This window comes from Macrobrachium rosenbergii, chromosome 41 (genome assembly GCF_040412425.1).
Source record: "Macrobrachium rosenbergii isolate ZJJX-2024 chromosome 41, ASM4041242v1, whole genome shotgun sequence".
In the NCBI taxonomy this organism is placed as follows: Eukaryota; Metazoa; Arthropoda; class Malacostraca; order Decapoda; family Palaemonidae; genus Macrobrachium; species Macrobrachium rosenbergii.
The window spans coordinates 50233842-50258405 of NC_089781.1; the positions used below are offsets into that span (position 1 = coordinate 50233842).

The window sequence follows — 24564 nt, forward strand, 5'->3', positions numbered from 1 at the left end:
CATACCCCGCATAGGTCTCCCCTCCAGGATGAGTTCCTAGTTGGTCTTAGTTATTTACTATTATTATTATATTTTGGCGTTGGTGCTATATATATTTTGTTACCTCTTCGGGGTAGCGGCAGCTCTAGGTCTAGCCGCTCCTCCGAGGTAGGCTACGCACCTCGCATGAGCACATTATGCTTAGAAATTATTCTTATGTATATTGTGTTATTGTGATGGTTTTTATATTATTTTGTGTGTGGGTTTTTCTCCCTTGCCTATCATGTTAGGCTTGTATTGCTTCCTTGTCCTCTCGCCCTCCTCATAGGTTAGGTGTGGAGCGGTTCATCGGGTTGAGGGAGTTTTGTTGCTGTTTCCTCCATGGCCGTTTTTGGGGTGGCAGAGTGAGCCCCTTTGTTCTCCCCCTTCTTTTCGAAGGAGTAGAGTTCATTGGGTGTGCCTCCTCTAGGCTATTTGCCTTTTTTGCCCCCTCCTTTTCGGTCCTGGTTGATTCTCGGCACAGAATTTCTCTCCCTGTTGTCCCTTCCTCCAACCCTTCCCTTACTCCTCCATTAGCCTAGGCTAGGCCTAAGCTCGGGTGTTCATCTAGGCTTTGCCTAGTCAGGAGTCAGGCGTTGAGTTCTTGGTCGCATCCCTTCCCTCAGGAGTAGGCTTGTCCTGCCAAGCTCATATTATGTTTATTGGCGTGGCGTGTGCTTGCAGTTGAGCGGGTGAATCATTTTCCCTTGTCTCCTGTTTTCACACTCGTAGCCTACTCCTCTTCCCTACCCCACCACCCTCCTCCCCCCATCTCAGGCCAGCCTTGCCCTTCTCGTGCGGGTGACGCTAGATGGCGTTTTCTCCGAGTTGGGGACTCCCTCTGGTGGAGAGATTTGCTCCCTCCCAGAACTAGTCCCCGGCAGCGCTGTGTTTGTTTTGATGTTTCGTTTACCACTCTCCAAGATCGAGCGGGTTTCGAACATTCTTCCTTCATCTTAACCACTCTCCGTCGGGTTGCTTTGGTTGGGTTGTTGTCGCCTGCTCCGGCTTATATTATATGGCCTTTCATGACGGGCACCTCACCCACCTTTGTTTCCCTGGCGGGGAGGTCCGAGGAGGGGTGTATGAGAGAGAGGGACCTCCGGTTTCCGGAGTTGATTTTCTCTTTTTTACCATCACTTGTATATATATATATTTATATATTATCTGGCGGAGTGAGCTTCTCACTCCGCCACTATACTTATTTTATGTATTTATTGAGTCCGGTGCTCCACCCTGGGGTTCCGCCGTCTTTTTTGCTGGCAGCCCTTGTGGTGGGTCCCTGTTGTCTCGAACTTTCCGTTCCGCCGGAGTATTCCGGTGACCGGGAGTATCTTGCCTTCCACTCTGTTTAAGTTATGGCTTGGTGGTCTCGTCCCTGACGAGGGGTTTTTCTCTCCACCGGAGCATTCCGGTAGTAAGCGGAAATACCCTGGCCTTCCAGCTTTAGGTTGCTTAGAGTGGTAGGTTCATGTACTTTTTTTACACTTACAGACTGTTCGTTGTGAGGAGCCGGGGTGCACCGCTTCTCTCCAGCAACCATATGGACACGTGGTGTGCCGGACCCACGCTGGCTGTGCGGTCCGGTTGGATGATCTAACTGTTTGGCACCCCGACGGCTGTGAGGTTTGCTTCGCTCTGTGCGCTGGCATCCAGGACGAGTCGGTAAGATATAGCGTCTCATTTATTACGTTCCTCATATCTGTGTAGTGCTTATATGGTTTTCGGACTTACTTTCCGTTCAACCCTAATTGTCCGTTCTCTTACAGGCGGACGAGTCCTCCAAGAAGACTTCTCTTGAGTCTCTCCGCGCCTGGGTGGCTGGGTTCGGAAGAAACGTTCCGTCGGGGAAGCCTTATGTCCTCGACGCGAAGTTGCGGGACCTGCTTTACCCCAGCGCCCGGGTGGCTGCTGCGGTTCCAGAAGAATTGGCTAACCCTATTATACAGCAGATCCGGGATGCGACCCAGCAACCCCAAGAGGACATCCTGTACGCGGAGGTGTCGCAGGATGTTGCTGCGTTAGACTTGGACCTGGAACCAATGAACACGGAGCCGGACCAAGTGGTAGGTAGCGAGGTAAGTGAGGTTGCGGGGGCAGGCCCCCTTTTTGACTCCCCATCTTCCTCTGTGTCTTCCTTTGCAGGTTTTGCCAAGTCTTCCATCTTGGGTGACAGGGCTCCATCAGCTGTCCCCAAGTTGAAGCTGAAGACTTCATGGAAGGCGAAGGGCTTTAAGTCCTCGTCTTCCAGGAAAGCATCGCTTTCCCCGTCGAAGGCTAAGGTCTCCGAGACCTGTAGCCTCCAGGAGCAAACCTGAACCTCCGGCAAAGGCGCGAGTAAGAGGGCATCAAAACCAAGCCCTCCTCGCCAGCCTGCCTTTGATCCCGGAGGCGTTTGCAAACTCGTTGTTCGAGAGGTTCTCGGCGGAGGTCGAGTCTAAGTTCACGAAAAATCTCCGAGAAACTTACCAGCCATGATAACATACTGGCGGAATGGCTCGCCTGGCGGAGTCGAACCGCAGTATGCTATTCCTGACACGGCTGATCTCCCTCCTTTGACGCCGGGAACCCTTTGGCGTTTTGCCCTCCGTGCTATTCAGCACGAGGGTACTCTGACTGTTGAAGGTCTTGGCACGAGACGGTTAGAGGAACTTGAGTTCTTTCCTCCCGATCTCCTGCCCCCTTACCCAGGCTTCGTTAGGCTGACGGAAGAAGCCTGGGCACGCCAGACAAGGTCCCTAGAGAGACAGTGATCTTCCCTAGGGACCAAGCTCAGTCGGCTCTCCTGTGCACTCTGACGGAGTGGCAGGCAGATAACACAAAACTTACACCTTTTAAGGGCAACTATACCATGTTCGCCCTGGGTGATAAGTTGCCGACTCCTTGCCTAAACAAAGTGGCTCTGGCTACGGCTCAAGCATGCTTTGACGGCAACCCCTTGCCTCAACTAAGGGAGACAGACTCCACATCCCTGGTATTCCCAGGGGGTGAGGAGTTCTGGATTGACGCCCCGTCCACTTTTACTGTGGGAAAACTGGACGCTTACTGTGCATCAACCCAATTCAGCGAGCAGCTTCCTAAGCTCCCGGAAGCCCTTCTGAAGTCTGAATTTGAGGCCCGGACTAGGCTAGCCCGGTCCTTGAACTCCGTCTGCCTCACAGAAGCAACTGCCGTCTCCTGTGCAGACGAGCCCTTCTTTCAGGTTCTGGCTAAATCCCTGTTAGCAGGGTTTCAGACAGACCTCTTTGATTTCATGATGGCTAAGCTTGAGTGCAGGAAGTTCATCTTTGCCGAAGCCACCATACGTCATGAGCCTAACAAGCTCATGAAGAGCTCTATCTGGGGCCCTAACCTCTTCCCAGAAGAAGAGGTAGCCAGTGTGCTCAGGGAGGCTACTAGAGCTAACCAGAGTCTTCGCTCTCGCTGGGGTATCTCAGCTTATAAGCGTAAGACCCCAGAATCTGGCGGCCCCCAGACTAAAGGTGGTAAGAGGTTCAGGAGACACAAGAGGCCTCATCATCAGACGGTAGTTCAAGCCGTCCCGGTCTCAGCAGTTGCACAGCCCTCCACCTCGAAAGCTCATCCCCAACAATACGTGCTGGTCCAACCAGCCCATTCCCTTGCTGCACCCTCGTACGTTGCCTCACCAGCGTACAGTCCTACCTATGAAGGCCGTGGGTTCTTTCACGGCCTTAATAGGAGTGCAAGGGGGGGAAGAGGTCGGGCCCCTTACAGAGGCAAGCCCAACACCGCCCCAAGAGGTAAACCTGGACGTGGTAGAGGAAACAAACCTGCTTCCTCCCACTGAGAACAGTCAGGTAGGTGGTCGCCTTTACTGGTTCAGAGACCAGTGGTCCTTCAGCCCTTGGGCACACAGCATTGTGTCCAAAGGTCTAGGATGGAGCTGGACCAAAGACCCCCCTCCTCTGATCAGGTTTTACCAGCCACCCTCAAGAGTCCTACAGGACTACGTGGCGGAATTGCTCAACAAGCGAGCAATAAAGAAAGTAAGGCACCTCAAGTTTCAAGGCAGGTTGTTCACTGTTCCCAAGAAAGACTCCGATCAGCAAAGAGTGATTCTGGATCTGTCGCGTCTAAATCATTACATAAAATGCGACAAATTTCGTGATGCTTACGGTAGCACAGGTACGGACTCTACTTCGCGTGGAGCCGTCACCACCTCTATCGATCTTTCAGACGCTTTACTATCACGCCCCGGTTGCGCGGAGCTTCTCTCCGTTCCTGGGTTTCAGACTCGGGAATTAAGCCTACTCCTTCAGGGTCATGCCTTTCGGTCTAAATATTGCACCCAGGATATTTACAAAACTGGCGGACACGGTAGTTCAGCAACTCCGGTCCCGAGGGATATCACTAGCAGCGCACCTAGACGATTGGATAATTTGGGCACCAACAGTTCTAGAATGCCGGAAGGCCACAGCCACGGTCATCAACTTCCTGGAGTCGTTAGGGTTTTCAACTGAACAGAGAAGTCCGCCTGACTCTGGAGTCCCGGTTTCAGTGGCTGGGTCTCCAGTGGGATCTGTCCTCGTACACGTTATCCCTCCCGCCTCCCAAGCGGAAGGAGATAGCCTCCCTTACCAGGAAATTCCTGAAAGACAAAGCAGCATCCCGCCGGGCCCAAGAAAGAATCCTCGGTTCCCTTCAATTTGCCTCAGTGACGGACCTGCTCTTAAAAGCAAAATTAAAAGACATAAACAGAGTGTGGCGGAGTCGAGCCAATGTCAAGCTCAGAGACAAGGTCTCCTCCATTCCCCGGATTTTAAAGGCGAGACTACGGCCTTGGTCCACAGTCAGCGGCCTGTCCACAACAGTTCCGCTTCAGTTTCCTCCTCCGGCGCTGGTAGTTCACACGGACGCCTCATTAAGCGGCTGGGGAGGGTATTCGCCAAAACAAAAAGTACAAGGAACGTGGTCTACAATGTTTCAACGGTTCCATATAAACACCTTGGAAGCTATGGCGGTATTTATAACCTTAAAGAAAATCCACCCCCCCAAGCCGGATTCATATCAGGCTGGTGTTGGACAGCGCCGTGGTAGTTCATTGCATCAACGGGGCGGCTCCAAATCAGGTCGAGTAAACCAGGTTATGGTAGCTATTTTCTCCCTGGCGAACAAGCACAGCTGGCATCTGTCAGCCACCCACCTAGCGGGGGTGCGGAACGTGGTGGCGGATTCCCTGTCCAGGACCACTCCGTTGGAGACGGAGTGGTCTCTGGACGGAGAGTCATTCAATTGGATTTGCCGGGTTCCGGGTCTCCAAGTGGATCTGTTCGCGACGGAGAGCAACTTCAAGCTTTCCTGTTATGTGGCTCTGAACCTGGATCCTCAGGCGCACGCCACGGACGCAATGACCATAGACTGGAAAAATTGGGAGAAGATTTATCTATTTCCCCAATAAATTTGCTGTTGAAAGTACTGCACAAACTCAGGTCATTCAAAGGTCAACCAGCCCTGGTAGCCCATTACTGGCCGAAGAGCAATTGGTTCCTCTTCTTCAGGAACTTGGGTTATGGAGTCTTCGGATTCCCAATCCCAAACTGACCCAAACAGTACAAACCAAGACTGTGTCAGCTTCCTCAAGAATTCAGAATGCCCTAGTTTTATGGACTTTATAAAGTTCGCAGCTCAAAAGGGAACAAACATTGACCCCGTTAACACACTGTTTTTAGAATCAGACAAGAGAGATTCTACTCTCAGACAATATGACTCAGCAGCCAAGAAATTGGCCTCCTTTTTGAAGACATCTGAAGCCCAAACCATGACTACTAACCTAGCAGTTACCTTCTTTAGATCATTGTTTGAAAAAGGCCTTGCCCCGGCCACTATTACCACAGCTAAGTCAGCCCTGAAGAAGGTATTCTTATATGGTTTTAAAATTGACCTTACAGATTCTTACTTTTCATCTATTCCTAGAGCATGCGCTCGTCTGAGACCCGTATCACGCCCACATTCTGTTACATGGTTCCTCAATGATGTGCTTAAGTTAGCATCCGAGATTGACAACTCTCAATGCACTTATTTGGATCTGTTAAGGAAAACTTTATTTCTGATTAGCTTGGCTTCAGGTGCCAGAATTTCAAGAGCTGTTGGCTCTCTCTAGAGGTGATGATTTTGTTAGTTTCCTCCCGTCCGGAGAAGCCCTCCTTTCTCCTGATCATAGATTTTTAGCTAAAAATGAGGACCCTCAAGACAGGTGGTCTCCTTGGAAGGTGGTGCCCCTTCCACAGGACCAGTCCTTATGCCCAGTCTATACCTTAAAGTCTTACCTTTTAAGAACTCCAGTGTGTAAGTCGGGTCCTCTTTTTATCAGGGAGAAAGGTGGAACTCCGTCGTTAAATGCAATAAGGCAACAAATTCTGTATTTCATTAAACAAGCTAACCCGGATTCAGTTCCTAAGGTTCATGATATTCGCGCAGTAGCTACTTCCACTAATTACTTTCATAATATGGATTTTTCAGAACTTACCAAATATACGGGTTGGAAATCACCTCTAGTGTTTAAACGCCATTATTTAAAATCACTCGAAGCCCTGAAATTTTCTACAGTGGCTGTGGGGAGTGTCATTTCCCCACCTTAATTAACCATTACCCTTTATCCTTCTCCCCCCCCCCGCCCGCCTGCCTCATTTACTTCTCTGCCTGCCCTTCTGGATGATCATGCCTCACTGCCTTGCTCCTCATATTGATATTATTATTGTCTTTTTATCATATTTTGGGAACTGTATTTTGACATGCTGTGATTTTGGATTGTCTTAGGGGTACTGGGCTGTTTTTATTTTGCTCCATGTACCCCATATATATAATTTCTCATGTTGTAGATGTCTCTCTTATGTTTAGTTATAAGTTCATATTTACTCCTTAATCTTAAGTATTTTTGAATGTATTTTGCCTTATAGTCTTAAGTATTTTTGATGTGTTTTACCTGCCATGTTGTTTGGTGTATTGACTTTCTACTCTATTTTTAAGGTCGTATTACTGTATTTTCGTATTAATATTCATTTTCATGTGAGAGATATCCTCATTAAATCCATTTCCATAGCTTGTGTTTTTCTTAAGATTACCTTGTTTCCTTGTAGTTTGCAGTCTTGGCATGATTCTCTATCACTATTTCACCGGCTGACACGGGGCTGGACTCAGAAAAGGGATTTTGACAAAGGAAAAATCTATTTCTGAGGAAGGCCCCGTGTCACCCGGTGACCCTCCCAGAAGTGGCTTCCGCTCCCCCCCTACTTGCACATGCCAAGCCTGGGGGTGGTGCTAGCCTGGAATGAAGTAGATGGCGCTGGTGTCGCCGGTCTGGCGGACGCCTGTGTGTGGGGGCTGTAACGGCTCACCGCTCTCTTCCGGGGGTTTTGACATAGGGATATCTATCGAGTGTAGCTCTGTGGTTGTGATCCTTTCACTCACCCTTGGTTATACCGACGTCTTCCTTAGGGAAGACGCTCGATCTGGGGGTAGTAACCCCAGCATTCCTGAAAGCTCTTTTTCTCTGGTATATCTAGCAATTTATACCTAGAAATTCGTGTTAGTATGGAATTTCACCAGGTGACAAAGGGCCTTCCTCAGAAATAGATTTTTCCTTTGTCAAAATCTCTTTATTCATAATTACTTAAGGTTAAAATAGTCCTAACCTTCAAGAATTAACAGATGACAAAAGAGAAGCTAGGCCTAACTTTGATATATGTCTTCCTAATTTTAAAAATATATTTTGTGCACTGCTCTTTTAATATCTATATTTTACTGTTAAAATGCATTATTCTAAATTACAGGTTATAAAAAAAACAGCATAATGGGTTTCTGGAGTTCTATAATCGAAAACATTTTAATATGTTTACTGGGTCTCGGGTTTCAATGGCATTTGCCATATACAGATAAAGACTTAATTAAAGGGATCGAGTTCTGACAAAATGCTAATTGGGTTGCTGGAGTTAGTGTTAAGAAGATTAAAGCTTTGAATTTCAAATTGCATGGATATGTACAGTTTACACTTAGAAATACTGTACGTACATACATATACTTGCTTATTGAGAAATATATCAGTTTCAAGTCACATGCTGCAACTTGGGAATGACTGCAAGTTGTGGGAGTATAAGTATGTACTAGAATAAAAATTGCTAAAAACACTAACATATCCTATCCTCACCTTCCCTCAACCTAACCTACAGCATTGTGCCCTGACTTCCAGTTATGAAAAAATTATGGTATGGTCATTCTAATTATTAGTTGAATTGTTGCAACTGCAGAATTTCAAACTAGGTGTAATTTTTTTTTTTTGTAACAAGTTTGCATAGGTTTCATTTCACTGCTGACAGTATTTGGTTTTCCACTTGGTTTTTCTTTATAATATAGCTTCTAGTTTATTCTTTACTTCTTATAGTCCTTTCTCTGCTGGCTTCCTTTCCCACTTGGAGGCTATGGAATGTAGAATTTTGCCTCTCCAGAGTCTATAAAGATTATACAATATAGGCCTGTTGGATATCAAAGTACAGTGCCATTGTTTCAACAAAACACATTTATGAAAAATTAAACACAAGTAATAAGGCCTAGATTTTAAAATAAGGCCCTTTTTGAAAATAAATAACTGCCTTTTTTGAAAATCTTATATTCAAAATCAGTACAGGAGTCTAATTCAACTATGTTTTCAGATTTATACACTAAATGTTTTTGAAGCAAGGAGAATTTTTCTACTTCAATGTTAACAATGATACAACCAGGTTATTTATACAGTTTATATTCCAGAGAGTGCAAACTACTCACTGTTGAAAAAAAGCATTACCCTTTCCTTCAAGAATTAAAATACAAACTTTTTTTTGCCATGAAATAAAAATGTGACTAGTAAAAATGTTTTATTATATTCCAGAGAGTTCACTGTTGAAAAAATGCAAAAAATATTTTTTGCACAGGAAACTGACATTATATGCAAAAAGTTTACTAAACAAAAATTTAACCTGTACTTTATACTTTTCTTACAAAATTAGGTAGTAGGCTTGGCAAATGATTACCATATTACGTGAATAGGAAAGTTAGTCATAACTTATGTGGCTAAGTGGAGTCCTAGCCTAAACCAAGACAGTGGAACTTCAGTAGGCAATTAAGAATTAACAAATGACAACAGAGAAACTAGGCCTAACTTATGGTATTTGCCTTCCTAATTTGGGAAAATTATTTTATGGTTGCCCTTCAACATCCACATTTTACTGATTTTGGTACAATAGACTAAGTTACAGGGTATCGAAAACAACATTAGTCTTGAGTCTGAGTTTTACTGGCTTTTGTCATATACAGACAGAGATTCAATTAAAAATTAAAGTGTACGGGGTGGAGTATTCAAGAAATACAAATTGAGTTGCTAGATTTAATGTGTTAAGGAAGTTTACCGCTATGAATTTCAGACTGCATAGATGCGTACACTTTATACAAAGAAATATATATAGTGGGGCAGATAAGAGTAATTTTTTAGAATAGTGCAAATGTTCATACAAGCATCAAATTTGGCACAATTGTTCTCCAAGGGATACTAACCAAATATGCCCGATTGGCCAATTGAAAATCCAAAATGGCGGCCATTTTTCAAGATGGCCACCAAAATAACCACCTGAAGTTGATGTTTTGCTTAGAAATATTTGTAGTTGTCCGAATTGCATGATCTAAGTGTGGATTCCTATGTTTTTAAGCCTGCTGATGTATATTTTCTAGTTTATAACATGGTTAAGGCACTGTATCAAAGGAGTGATTGTCGGGCACTACCAAGGCACATTGGTGACATCACTGCTGTGAAACTCAGCATGGGGTTCAGTGTCAACTAAGTAGGAAATCTATGTTGGCATCATACTGCAACAACCTACTAGTATCCCAAATGCTGCCTAATCAACCCCAAATCAGTTAGGCAGCCTCACCTGAATGGACAGGGCGTGCCAGCGGGAGAGCCGAACCAAGGATAACAGGGTTTTAGTTATCTGGATGGTGTACAGATCGCACGGGACTTATGACACTAGGTATCTGGCACAGTGCAAGAACCTAGTTGTATCCCATACAGGAAAGTGCCTATTGTATACTACAGGACATAAGAGGCCTATTATACTATTACATGTACAGGGTGGTAAAAGGGTCAAATCATGGATGAACTGGACAATCATGGAAAACAGACTGGACCAAGTTTTGCCTATGTCAGGAGGTTAAGAAAGAAGATCTAAAATCTCCCAAGGCCAATCCTGCCAGAAGAGGGGATGATGGATATATGAACCTGGCACACTTCATTCCTCTGTTTCACTCACTCAATGCGCTATCAATCAAGCTAGACCCTGCAAGACTTGACGAAGGTTCTGGGATAGAGGAAACGTTGAGAAAAAATATGGTACAATATCATGGGAGTTGCAGGCTTCTGTTCAACAACATAAAGTTACACGAGCTGAAAAAAGAGTAAGTCATGTAGGTACTAGTGATGAGGGCAGAAGAAGATAGATTCCACGAAAGCTCCAAGAAACTAAAACAGAAGAATGCTTCTTCTGCGAAACTGAAGGGGGGGAGCTTAGAGAAGCAATGACAAAGCATGTGAATAGGAGAATAAATGAATGTGCCAAAACAGTCAGTGATACAAAACTCGCCAAACTAAGTGCAGGAGATGTCGTAGCCCAAGAAGTGAAATATCACCCTGGCTGTTTGGTGGCATTGTATAACTGAGAACGGGCATACCTAAAGGTGAGGGAGCAAGAAAAAGCACAGGAACACTGAAGGGTGCATATCCAATTGCTTTCTCTGAACTAGTCACCTACATCTGCGAGATGAAAAATGCCAGTGAGAGGCCACCGATTTTCAAGCTTGCTGATTTGACAAAGCTTTACAAAGCAGAGGCTGGAACAGCTTGGTGTTGACTCGCCTGATGTTCATCCTACTCGACTCAAGGATCAGCTGCTTTTGCACATTCCAGAGTTGCAAGCTAATCACCAAGGAAGAGAAGTTCTGTTGGCTGCTGAAACTGATGTAGGTTCAATCCTATCAGAAGCATCCCGTTATGGTGAAGCGATCCATCTAGCAAAAGCCCCTGGGATAATAAAACAAGACATGCTCCGTCAGAAGTCTAATTTCAGCAGCTATTTTCATGACAAAGACTTAGATCCAACTGATTATCTTCTGCAGGAGCACGAAGACGTGTAGTCTAGTGATGAAGAACAACCCTGCCCCTCCTCAAGATCCCATGAAGAGGATGAATGCCATATACCAATACGCGTGCCCTTTCCCAGGATGCCCCGGAACTTACATTGGCATGACATCCATGCGCCTCTCCAAACGGATCTCCTGCCATGCCCAGGAGGGAACCATCTTTAATCACTGTAAGACTGCCCATAACCAGAAGATCTGCTGCAGCGACATTGTTGGACATTTTGAAATTATTGACAGAGCCCCAGACCTTCATCGTCTTCGCATCCTGGAGGCACTCCACATAGGGAAGGAAAAACCAAGCCTTAATGTGACTCAGGAAACCTTCCTTCTCTCTACAGCCGTCAGGAAAGCCGAGGACAACCAGGCAAGACGGGCATCCCAACCTACGCCCCTTGAGGACGACCTCCAGAGCACCGAGGGTGATCGCCTAGTGAGATCTCACCCCGAGGACTACCTGCAAGATCGTCCCTCGCACCCACCTATGACTCAAAGACGCCCCAACGTCGAGGACGACTTTAACCCTTGCCCAGAGGACGCCCTTCCAACACCTGAGGAAGGCAGAGGCGCCACCCTTCACCTCGGGAATGATCAGTTAACCCGCCTTCCTCAATAAATTGCACCATCGCCGATCAGCAGTAGGCTTAGATTGAGAAGACAGCCAATCAGGAACCGCCTTTCCGATGACGTCATGGCCGGATAGCCAATGAAAATGAAGCGACTAACTTCAAAAACCAACAGACACGGATAAAAGATGAAAAACCTACGCATTACAGCCACTGCATCCTGCAATCCTGTCCTGAACGATGCCCTAACGAGAAGGGCGAAACTAGTCGACACCCCACGAGAACTACCTCCTACACATCACTAAACCACCGGATATGAATATTGGACAACTGCTTGCAACCATTCCAGCGCAAGGAAAGCAACTGATAAGACGAATTGAGCGTTTACTATATAAAATAAATGCTGTTGAAATTGCCATTTTGTTTAACAAAACCTGTATTAAAGAAGGTCTTTTTCCTAATTTTACAATAATAATAATCATAATAATAATAATAATAATAATAATAATAATAATAATAATAATACTGTATTGTACAATACTGTACCTGTAATACTACTGTAATACATACAGGTAATAAGTACAAAGTGGACCCCCATTTTCTCGGGGGATGCATACCAGACCCATCGTGAACAGTTAAAATCCACAAATACTTGACACCACCCTCTAAAAACACGTATAACTGCCTATCTTGAAAGTTCAAACACCAAATGTATGCCTAAAAATATCATCCTACATCAAATATACCTTAAACTATTATCCTACTACTGTATTAATCTTTGAAATGATAGTATTAACCCTTAAACGCTGAGCCTCTATTTACAAAAACGTCTCCCATATGCCGGCGGCGTTTGGGAGTTAGCGCCGAAGCGGAAAAAAAGTTTTTTTCAAAAAATCACAGCACGCTTAGTTTTTAAGATTAAAAGTTCACTTTTGGCTCCTTTTTTGTCATTGCCTGAAGTTTAGTATGCAACCATCAGAAATGAAAAAAAAATATCATTATCATATATAAATATTGAAATATATGACAGCGCCAAAAAAAATTTTCATATATAATTTTATACAAATCGCCCTGTGAGCAAAATGGTTAAAGCTAAAGATTTATTTTTTTTTCTTTGTATTGTACACTAAATTGCAATGATTTTGGTATATAACAAATTGTAAAAGGATCAAAGCAACACAGAGAAAATATTATCACAATATGATGCATGAATCCGTAACGTGCGAATGTAAAAAAATTTTTTTTTTTTTCAAAAATTCACCATAAATCAAAATATTGCGCTAGAGACTTCCCGTTTGTTGAAAAATGAAGCTAATTGATTGAGTATTACTAGACTGTAAGTGTTTTAGCTTATAATTGCAGTTTTCGACCATTTCGGTCGAGTTAAAGTTGACCGACAGTCGAATTTTTTCTATTTATCGTAATTTATATGAAAATATTTCAAAACTGATAAAAGCTACAACCATGAGTTATTTTCTGTTGTATTCTACATGAAATTGCATTTTCATAAAAGTTTTTCTAATATAAAATGCAAACATTGACAACAAAAGAATTTTTGAGATGTTTGGCGAGGTTATGCATGCCGGACGTAAGGAAAATGTTTTTCAAAAATTCACCATAAATCGAAATATTGTGCTAGAGACTTCCAATTTATTGCAAAATACAGGTAAATGATTGAATATTACTAGAATGTAAGAGTTTTAGCTCACAATTGCGTTTTTTGACCATTTCGGTCGAGTTAAAGTTGACCGAAGGTTGAAATTTTGGCAGTTATCGTGATTTATGTGAAAATATTTCAAAAGTGATAACAGCTACAACCATGAATTATTTTCTGTTGTATTCTACATGAAATTGTGCACATTTTCATATATAAAACTTTATGTAACGACTAATGTAAAACGATGCAAACATTACAAGCGTGTCGAAAGAATTTCTGAGATGTTCGGCCGAGTTACATCGGGCATGAGACGTAAGGAAAAAATTTTTTTTTTTTCAGAAATTCACCATAAATCGAAATATTGTGCTAGAGACTTCCAGTTTGTTGCAAAAATGAAGGTACATGATTGAATATTACTAGAATGTAAGAGTTTTAGCTTATAATTGCGTTTTTTTTACCATTTTGGTCGAGTTAAAGTTGACCGAAAGGTTGAAATTTTGGCAGTTATCGTGATTTATATGAAAATATTTCAAAACTGATAAAAGCTACAACCATGAGTTATTTTCTGTTGTATTCTACATGAAATTGCGCACATTTTCATATATAAAAGTTTATGTAACGACTAATATAAAACGGTGCAAACATTACGACAACGTGATGAAAGAATTTCTGAGATGTTCGGCAGAGTTACGTGGACGTAAGGAAAATGTTTTTTCAAAAATTCACCATAAATCGAAATATTGTGCTAGAGACTTCCAATTTATTGCAAAATAAAGGTAAATGATTGAATATTACTAGAATGTAAGAGTTTTAGCTTACAATTGCGTTTTTTTACCATTTCGGTCGAGTTAAAGTTGACCGAAGGTTGAAATTTTGGCAGTTATTGTGATTTATGTGAAAATATTTCAAAAGTGATAAAAGCTACAACCATGAATTATTTTCTGTTGTATTCTACATGAAATTGCGCACATTTTCATATATAAAACTTTATGTAACGACTAATGTAAAACGATGCAAACATTACAACAACGTGTGAAAGAATTTCTGAGATGTTCGCAGAGTTACGTCAGACATGAGACGTAATTTTTTTTTTTTTTTTTTTTTTTCAGAAATTCACCATAAATTGAAATATTGTGCTAGAGACTTCCAGTTTGTTGCAAAATGAAGGTACATGATTGAATATTACTAGAATGTAAGAGTTTTAGCTTATAATTGCGTTTTTTTACCATTTTGGTTGAGTTAAAGTTAACTGAAGGTTGAAATTTTGGCAGTTATCATGATTTATATGAGAATATTTCAAAACTGATAAAAGCTACAACCATGAGTTATTTTCTGTTGTATTCTACATGAAATTGCACACATTTCCATATATCAAACTTTATGTAACGACTAATATAAAACGGTGCAAACATTACAACAACGTGATTTAAAGAATTTCTGCGCGACGTAAGGAAAAAAGTTTTTCAAAAATTCATCATAAATTGAAATATTGTGCTAGAGACTTCCAATTTGTTGCAAAATAAAGGTAAATGATTGAATATTACTAGAATGCAAGAGTTTTAGCTTACAATTGCATTTTTTGACCATTTCGGTCAGTCAAAGTTGACCGAAGGTTGAAATTTTGGCAGTTATCGAGATTTATATGAAAATATTTCCAAACTGATAAAAAGCTACAACCATGGGTTGTATTTTGTTGTATTTTACATGAAATTGCACACATTTTCATATATAAAACTTTACGTAACGGCTAATATAAAACAAGTGCAAAAATTACGACAAAATGACGAAAGAATTTCTTAAATTTTCGGCCGAGTTACCACGCAGACGTAAGGAAAAAGGTTTTTTCAAAAATTCACCATAAATCGAAATATTGTGCTAGAGACTTCCAATTTGTTGCAAAATGAAGGTAAATGATTGAATATTACTAGAATGTAAGAGTTTTAGCTTACAATTGCGTTTTTTCAACCATTTCGGTCGAGTCAAAGTTGACTGAAGGTTGAAATTTTATGTAGTCGACGTCACGGTACGTCCACTTGGCACCCAACAGACAATTTTAGTCGACGTATGATACGCCCAGTAGGCGTTTAAGGGTTAACATAAAATTTCAAAGCCACCTTAAATATTTAACCTTAAAAATATACGCACATACTGTATGGATTACAGCTACGTGTGAAAATAATCCAGTCCCCCCTACATATTCAGCCACTTTCTTTCATAAAGTTACTATTCAAGCTGTCCCGTTTTCTTTTACAGGGGAAACATTGTATGTGTGTAATTCACAAGAGAGAGAGAGAGAGAGAGAGAGAGAGAGAGAGAGAGAGAGAGAGAGAGAGAGAGAGAGAGAGAGAGAGAGAGATACGTATGCACATTAAAAAAAATTTAATACGTACATATTAAGATTACTACATACATAAATCATACAGGTACTCACCAGTGATGAATGTTGATTAAGATGATGATGAATTAGCTATCCAGTCCGATGAACGACGATGAAGATATGACTGCACTGCAAAGCAGAGGAGTTACATCTCTTCTGAGGGTGCCTCTTCACCTTAAGGAGGCGCTTCAAGAGGCACTTCTTCAGGCGCTTGGGGAGGCACTGCTTCAGGCAATTGGGGAGGCACTGCTTCAGGCAATTGGGGGGGCACTTCTTCAGGGGTTTGGGGAGGCTTTGGAGGGTCCTTCTTAGTATGTTTAATAAGTATGGTGATAGGCAGCTGCTGTCACTGCTTCTTCATGCTGATGAGGACTTGATTACAGGGCTCCAATGCCAAATCAAGGATATTTGAAAACTTTAAGGAGAGTTCCACATAAGGACCCCTTGTTGAAACCACCACCTGTGTCTCCTTAATCATTCTCTTAATTTGGGACAGATGTTTCTCCTCCTCCTTCCCTGAAACTGGCATGTCTTCTTCCTTGCTGGCAGACTTCGTCAGCTCTTCCAAATCTTGGCCGTCATGGGGTCAGAGTGGCAATCAATGAGGGTGCCAACTTCATCCTCGGTGATGTCATCAAAGCCTTCTCCACCTAGAATCCTTGCCAACTAAGAGAAACCCTTATAATTATGCACAGGCTCTGGCCACAACTTACTCCAGCAGACGCTCAGGGTCTCCTTCTTCATGTCCTTCAATGGTCTGTTGATGATGGACAGATGTGGCAACCGTAAATTTACACCAATAATCTTTTAGCATAAATTCACTGCCAGTGTCCATTGCATTCACAAGGTGCTAGAGGGGGTTCCAGGTGTAGAGTGCCTTGAAGGCATGGATCACGCCATGGTCCATAGGCTGGAGGAGAGAGGTAGTGTTGGCAGGGAGGAACTCGAGCTGGACTCCCTGGTAATAAAGATTGAGAGGGTAGCCACCAGCATTACCCATAATCAGTAACACCTTTGAACTCCCTAAGTCCCTAAGGTATTGCCTAACTTGAGGGATGAAGCTCTGATGGAACCAGTAATCCATAAGGACTTTGGTGATCCAGGCCTTGGGGTTATGCATCCATAACACTGGCAGCAAAGTCTTATTCTTATTCTTGAGGGCCCTGGGGTTTGCAGCCTTGTAAATGAAGCCTGGTTTCAACTTGAAGCCAGCCGCATTCCCACACATTATGAGGGTAACCCTATCCTTCTGGGCCTTGAATACGGAGGCTTTGGCTTCATCCTTCATGAGGTATTTCCGAGACGGCACTTTCTTCCAGAGCAAGCCAGTCTCGTCCATACTGAACACCTGTTCTGGATGGTAGCCCTTCTCCTGGATGATCTTCTTGAAGGTCTTGGGACATTCAGCAGCCACTTCGCCGTGTCTGCAGAAGCTGCTCCCCATGCACAAAAACAGACTTTAGTTGGAACTGCTTCTGGAACCGGTGGAACCACCCCTTGCTGGCCTGAAAACCTTAAGGAGCTGATGGTGGACCTGCTTTTGCTTCTTCCTCCTTCTCTTCTTCTGGCACAGGTTCATCGAAGTCTAAGAATTCTAATTCCCCTTCTTCATCGTCTTCCTATGTCTGTATGTCACTGCCTTCCTGTGCCTGTATGTCGTCACCTTCCGTAGCAGCAGAAAACTGCTGGTAGAGATGTCGCACTCTCTCGTGAATGATGTTGGAGTCGAGGGGCACGTTCTTCTTGCGGCAGTCCTTTATCAAAAATGCCAGTGCAGATTCCATCTTAACAACTGTTTTATCCCATACTGTCAAAACTGTTTTTTCAATACCGAAGAAGCTCATGCTTACAGCCTTCCTTATCTCCACCTCTTTCTTCTTAATGTACCTCACAGTACTTTCATTCTAGTTAAGATGGCGGCCAACCGGGGCATAACTTTTGCCCTACTTCAACATATCGATAAGTTTTATCTTCTCCTTGAGTTTCATGACTGCCTTCTTTCCTTTAGGCTCTTTGCCAGAAGGCTTAGAAAGAGCAGGGCATTTTTAGGAGGCATTTTAGGGCACAATTAACACTGATACACAAGATTTAAAATGACACAGATTCAAGATAATGTACACCGATCAGTACTTCTATGCAGTAAAGCTGGAGGATACAAATGCGGGCTCCAAGAATTCCATCTTCGCAGTATGCAAGGTAAATGAATGGCGCTCCTGGATTGGCTGCTTTGCAGACGACAGCCAATAGCGTGTCGAGTATCGCTGGTCCTGGATATATAGCATCAGAAAATCCTGTGTTCTTTCTCTGCGGAGAGTTGGTTTGGGTAAAGCACCTTTTAAGAAAAACAAATACTGTATATGTTACTGAAATTTTGCTGTGCTTATATTAATGTTACAGCACTGTAATATTCGAAAATTAGTAAATCTTTTTTCATCATAAAAGAATGTACTGACAGTAGTCACAAAAATATACTTAGTAACTGACATGAAAATACTCTGCAGATGTGTTTCCTGCTTATCCCGTCATCCTGCGTATTTTAGATAAGCTATACGTACTACTACGTATCATCCTAAAACACTTTATGTATGTAATATTTAAAAATCGTCTTACAACAAAACATCAATGTACAGTATGCGCAGAATATCAACATTATACATACGCAAAATGGTCCATGTGTACATCCAAATAACCCAACATTTCAGTTCACTGCTATCTATTAGTTCTGTGTGCTTTTAATGTTACAATAGTACTATTACGGACTAAGCATATTTTTGAAATCATGCACTAAAATGTCATCTACACGCTCTGCTTCTCCTATGACTTCTGGCAAAAAGCCTAAGCACCAGAGGAAGTTACAGTCAATGACCAATGAGGAGAAAGTAGACATGAGAGGGCAAAAGTCATGGAGAAGTAGCACCTTGTCATGGCATGACTGAAAGTGTAGTCGCATTCATCGGGAACGAGTATGAAGAGGGTAGAATACTTGGGAAGGCCACTGTTGGATAAGAACTCGCCGCCCTCTTTATCCCACCAACAGACCAGGACTATGAACAATTTCATGGTCTGTGCAAATTTAGTAAGAGAGTCAGGCAGCTGCAGACAATGATAAAGGCACTGTATAATAATGAAGAAAGGGCCACAAATGTTTCAAACACTATTAGAGATCATGCAGCCCTACCGTACAACCTTCATTAACATGTTCAAATACCTTAACATGACGGCACCTCCTGAAACCCCTGACGAAGTGCCTCCTGAAGAAGGTGAAGAGGCACCCTCACAGGAGATGTAACTCCTCTACTTTGCTGTGCAGCCATATCTTCATCGTGATTCATCAGACTGCACAGCTAATTCATCATCATCATCATTTATAATCAACATCCATCACCACTGAGTACCAGTATGATTGAATCTTATTATTATGTATTATTATTACAGGTAGTAATCAGTGTATAGTATTACATATTATTTAACCTTACTACTTAATGTTACTGTACTGTTGTTATTTAATATTAATACTATTATGTACTATATTATTATTATTGCTGTACATTATTATTTAATGTTATTATACAGTAAATATGAAAATACAGAATATTGCTCTATGAAAAAACTAAAAAATCCACAAATAGTAAGTTTCCAGCGAATAATTTATAGATATGTTCCACAGAAATATCGGCGAATGGGCGAGTTTCCAGCAAATACTTTATAGCTTGGTTCCACATAAAAATCTGCAAATTGTGAGTCCGCGAATAGCAGAAGTCGACCGTACGTGTACCGTAATAATAATAATAATAATAATAATAATAATAATAATAATAATAATAATAATAATAATAATAATAATATGTAATAAAATTAAATTAAATGGGGACTCACCAGTGATAAATGTTCATTAAAGATGATGATGAATTAGCTGTGCAGTCCAATGAATGAAGATGAAGACACGACTGCACAGCAAGGCAGAGGAGTTACATCCCTAGATCTGGGGGTGCCTCTTCCCCTTCTTCAGGGGCTTGGGGAGGCACTTCTTCAGGTGATTGGGGAGGCTTTGGATAAACATGGTGATCGGCAGTTGCTGTTGCTGCTTCTTCATGTTCATGAGGGTGTGATTATAGGGCGCCATTGCTGCATCAAGGGTATTTGAACACTTTATTGAGTGTTCCATATAAGGAGCCCATGCTGAAATCGCCTCCTTCAGCTCCTTGATCATCCTCATAAGTTGGGAGAGACGTTCCAAAGACAGGCCCTCATCTCCTGAGCCCACCGTGCCTTCCTCCTTGCTGGCAGACTTTGTCAGTTCTTCCAAATCCTGGTCCGTCAGAGGATCAGAGTGGGCATCGAGGGTGCCGACTTCATCCTCGGTGAAGTCATCAAAGCCTTCTCCATGAAGAATCCTCGCCAACTGGGCTGCCTTATCAATGGCTGAACATTTAATTTCTTCAGGAGAGAAGCCCTTATAATCGTGCACACACTCTGGCCACAACTTCTTCCAGCAGGTGTTCAGGGTCTCCTCCTTCATGTCCTTCAACGATCGGTCGATGACGGTCAGGCATGTGGCAATCATGAATTTACGACAATACTTCTTCAGCATAAATTCACTGTCAGCATCCATTGCCTGAACAAGGTGGTTAAGGAGGAGTTCCAGGTGTAGAGTGCCTTGAAGGCATGGATCACACCCTGGTCCATAGGCTGGAGGAGAGAGGTGGTGTTGGCAGGGAGTAACTGAAGCTGGCCTCCCTTGTAATAAAGATCAAGAGGGTAGCCACCAGCATTATCCATGATCGGCAACACCTTGAACTCCATGCCCAAGTCGCTCAGGTATTGCCTAACTTGAGGGATGAAGCTCTGAATGAACCAGTGATCCAGGCCTTGGGGTTGTGCGTCCAAAACACCAGCAGCAACCCCTTGTTCTTATTCTTGAGGGCCCTGGGGTTTGCAGCCTTGTAAATGAGACCTGGTTTCAGCATGAAGCCAGCAGCATTGCCACACATGATGAGGGTAACCCTATCCTTCTGGGCCTTGAGCCTGGAGGCTCTAGCTTCGTCTTTCATGAGGTATGTATGGGAGGGCATCTTCTTGGAGAACAAGACTGTCTCATCCATACTGAACACCTGTTCTGGAGGTAGCCCTTGTCCCTGATGATTTTCTTGAAGGTCTCAGGATATTTCGAGGCTGCTTCTGTGTCTGCCGATGCTGCTTCCTCGTGCAGAGAAACACTCTTGATTGGAACTGCCTCTGAAACCTGTGGAACCACCCCTTGCTGGCCTGAAAACCTTGAGGAACTGATGTTGGTCCTGCTTGTGGCTCTTCCTCTTCTTCTACTTCTTCTTCTGCAGGATCGTCGAAGCCTAAGTCTACTTCCCCTGTGTCATTGCCTTCCTCTACTTCGCCACCTTCCCTAACAGTCGAAAACTGCTGGTACAGTTGTTATACTTTTCCATTTTAATGATTGTTTTATCATGCACTGTCCAAACTGTTTTTGCACTACCAAAGAAGTTAGCACTCACAGCCTTTCTTATCTCCATCTCTTTCTTCTTGATGTAGTGTACAGTACTCTCATTCAAGCCAAAATGGTGGGCTACTGATGCATAACTGTTGCCTTCTTTTAACTTTTCATAAAGTTTTACCTTCTCCTTGAGCGTCATGACCTCCTCCTGGTGCTTAGGCTGTTTGCCAGAAGCCTTAGCAGAAGCAGGGTGTTTACGAGGCATCTTAGGGTATGATTAAAAGGGATACACAAAGATTAAAAATGGCACAAAGTACAGATACTCAGTGACACGGTCAGACGACATAGGCCTACGCAGTGAACTGGAAGAGATGCGGGTCCCCACATCCCACCTCTGCAAGATAAAGTTTGGGGGTAAAGCCAATCAGCACCAAGGAAAATGAATGGCGCTCCTGGATTGGCTGCTTTGCAAACGACAGCCAATACCGTGTCAAGCACTGCACCTTGGGTATACAGCATCCCAAGGTGCAATTTCTTTTGCCACAATCTCTGTGGATCACTTGGTTTGGGTAGAACATTTTTTTTATAAAAAAAGTTATTGAAATTTTGCTGTTTACATTATATATTACAGTACTGTAATATTTGAAAATTAGTAAATCTTTATCATAAAAATGTTAGTCACGGAAATATAATACTGTACGAAGATAGAAAGGCTGACAGTCCCGCAACCAGACGTAGTCCCGTCGTCCTACAAACTACCTACATATTTTAGACATGCTCTACTATAATCCTAAAACACTTTGATATTTCAAAATCATCTTACAATAAATTACAGTAAAATATCTCTAAAATGTAAGGCATGTGCAGAATATCAATGTTATGAGCACCACCCTGTATGTACCTATGTACACTGTATACAATGGGCAATGACCCAGCATCTCAGTTCACTTTGTATGTCTCTAGAGCTCGTGTGTTGTGTACGAATGTATCAATGCGGATTCACGTATCTTTTTGAATCGTGCCCTAAGATGCATCCTAAACGCCCTGCTTCTATAGAATCTGGGCAAGAGTCTAAGCACCAGAGGAAGATACAGGTAATGACCAATGAGGAGAAGGTGGACGTGATTGTTATGTTATGAGAGGGGCAAAAGTCACAAGGAAATAGCAGCCCGTTTTGGCATGACATTAAGTGCCATCGCCGAAAAGGAATGTGAAGAGGGTAGAATGCTTGGGAAGGCCCTTGCTGGAGAAGAACTCGCTGTCTTCATTCATGTACTCTATCCCACCAACAGACCAGGATTTTGAAGAATTTCATGGTCTGCACAAAATTCTTAAGAAAGCCAGGCAACTGCAAACAATGATAGAGGCATGGGACGATTCTGAGGAAAGAGCCATATATTTTTCCCATGGCCTTAATGAGCTCATGCAGCCCTATCGTAACACCTTCATGGACATGTTCCACTACCTCAACAAGGTGGTGCCTCCCAAAACCAGATGAAGCGCCTCCTGAAGAAGGGGAAGAGGTGCCCTAGAGGAGATGTAACTCCTCTGCTTTGCTGTGCAGTCATAGCTTCACTGTCATTCATCGGACTACACAGCTAATTCATCACCATCATCTTCGGTCAACATTGATCACTGGTGAGTACAGTACCCGTATGGTTTACATACGTAATCTTAATATTACATATTTTTAATGTGCATATGTACTTTTGCTCTCTCTCTCTCTCTCTTGTGAATTACATACCAATGTTTCCCCTGTAAAGGAAAACGGGACGGCTTGAACAGTAAATGTATGAAAGAAAATGTGTGCCTGAATACAGTACAGTATAGGGGGAACCTAGTTTTCACAGATAGTTGTAAGCCATATCTGCAGTATATATTTAAGGGTACAGTAATGTTGCAAGATGACTTTGAAATTATGCTAAGTGTTTTAGGATGATAGTTTAAGGTATATTTGGTGTTTGAACTATTAAAATAGGTAGTTATAAGCATTTTTAGATGGGGCCTGTGGTGTTTGTACTGATAAAGTAAGCAGTTTTAAGCCTTTTTTGAGGCGGTTTGTCAACTATTTGTGGATTTTAGCTATTCGCGGGTGGTTGTGGTCCCTATCACCCCATGAATACCAGGAGTCGACAGTACAGCTATATAAAAGAAATGATCAAGACTGTATCACCTACACACACACACACACTGCTGCTGTTGGCTACTAGAGCAGCAGTGTGCAGGTGATACAGTATTGATCATATTTTTTAAATAGCTGTACATTTAACCATTTGATATGCCACCCATGAGATGATTCAGATGATGCTGGAGGTTTCTAAGAAGCACACACATAAATCTTTATCTATGCTAGAATAGGTTTTCTATCCTTCCCCCTTTAGTTAGCAAATGTTTAGTGTTCATTTTCTTCAATAGAAGGTGGTGTGCTTTGTTTACATTTTTTGATGGTGATGTTCAAATGCACTAGTGATTGCTGAAATTCATTACTGTATTTTTGTCATCTCATCATCCTCTAAAATTAAAATAAATGATGAAGAGACTAAGAGCAATAATTATGAAGATTGTAAATTTAGGAGATAAAAGCCACCCATAATATCCTGTAGATTCTGAGAAAAGTTAAGTAATTGACCCAAGCTCAGGCTAATTTGGGAAGGTAGGCTAAATGTGTTGTATAAAGTAAACTATTTTAAAAGAAAATGATACAGTATGAAGAAAAGAGTTAAAAGATATATATGACTTATAAAGTGATAAAGTGAAAATATGAGTAATGATAAAAATGGTATCAGATCTTAGCCAAGTAGGAGGCTAAGTTGGCAACTAGGCTGGACTATGTTTACACAAGAGATTCATTTTTTAGAGATGTATTCTATATTCCAGGATTTTCTGTGGTTTGGCTGTGGCCTGGTCCCAAGGTTCCTGGATTTAAGAGGTTGGACTGTGTATTATATAATCATTAACAAAGATATTAACATTCGATCTTGTCATATGGGTTGCTTCTTTGGCTGCTTTATCAGCCTCTTCATTTCCTTTGATCCCTGTATGGGCAGGGACCCAACATACTTCTACATTTTCCCATTCTCATATAACTTATGAAGTAATAACCTAATTTGTTGTACAGTACTTTTTTTGTTTAGTAACTCTTCTGGAGTCACTAAAAATCACAAAATTCACGAGTGATGTTTTTATTTTTATGCCTGATGCAATTGCACACAACTCTCCTGTGAATACTGAAGCATTATTAAGCAGAGAATTGATACATTTTGTCTTGGGATACTGCAGCATATCCCACTCTATACTCTGTGTATGTTGCATAATGTGACAT

The 24564-nt window shown here is 42.4% G+C and overlaps 1 protein-coding gene across 3 annotated transcripts in view; it reads right to left on the reverse strand.

The window, feature by feature from the left end:
- Positions 1-24564, reverse strand: part of LOC136826856 (golgin subfamily A member 6-like protein 2) — a 324849-nt gene that overhangs the window by 92636 nt on the left and 207649 nt on the right. The window lies entirely within an intron of this gene.